The sequence below is a fragment of the Tarenaya hassleriana genome, unplaced genomic scaffold, assembly GCF_000463585.1.
Source record: "Tarenaya hassleriana unplaced genomic scaffold, ASM46358v1 Cleome66, whole genome shotgun sequence".
NCBI classification, from domain to species: Eukaryota; Viridiplantae; Streptophyta; class Magnoliopsida; order Brassicales; family Cleomaceae; genus Tarenaya; species Tarenaya hassleriana.
Genome location: NW_010969135.1, coordinates 604232 through 605326, shown reverse-complemented (window position 1 = coordinate 605326; position 1095 = coordinate 604232).

The following is a 1095-nucleotide window of genomic DNA, read 5'->3' as shown; positions in this document are numbered from 1 at the left end:
TGGATCAGGGTTTCGTTGACTTTGGATCGCTGGTGATCCAACACCACGACCACGGAATCGAGTGTTGTTCCCGCTATGACTACCAGAACGAGAACTCGAACCACCTCTTTCGTGACTCATCTACAAAGTTGGTTAGAATTTCGTATCAAATAGGTAAAAAAAACTCTAAACCCCAAACGAAACCCCAAACAAAACCCCAAATACTAACCCTAACCCTAAACACTAAACCCCAAACGAAACCCCAAATACTAACCCTAACCCTAACCCTAACCCCAAATACTAACCCTAACCCTAACCCTAACCCCAAATACTAACCCTAACCCTAAACCCTAAACCACAACCCCTAAACCCTAACCCTAACCCCAAATACTAACCCTAACCCTAACCCTAACCCTAACCCTAACAGATCTGAAACGAAATCCTAATAGATCCGAAACCCTAACACATCCGAAACCCTAACACATCCGAAAACCTATCCGGGAACACATACGAAACACATACATCCGAAACCCTAGATTCATAAACCCTAACCGTCGGCCTTCGAAACGAAACGAAACGAAACACGTACAGAACGAAACACATACGAAACGAAACTAAACAAACCGAACAGATCGAAACAAAAATTAACCGAACAGATCGAAACATATAAAAGAATCCGAAATCTAAAAAACTTACGGCGGAGAGAGCCGAAGATGACGGGAAAGGCGACGAATCCGGCGGTGAGAGCGGCCACGAACACGGCGGTGCGAGTGGCGACGAATCCCGGCGGTGAGAGCGGCGAGAGAGATTGAACACGGCGGCGAGAGAGATTGAACACAGCTTCGCGATTCTGAGGGAAAGATTGAGTTCTGGAACTTCTCGATTCCGCTCTTTTTCCGTGCCCCGTGCGCAAATATCCTCGTTCGATCATCCTGCAAGGGAAATGGAGGAAAGAATCCTACCCATGACCTTCTAACGTCCTAATGCCTAAAATGTGAGAAAAATCAAAGTGTGTGACGTTAGAAAACCGGTGAAAAACCTATGTGATCAAATCCCCCCAGACTTGAGGTTGGCTCGTCCTCGAGTAAGTGTGCAGCTATAAAATTATCCAGGGGG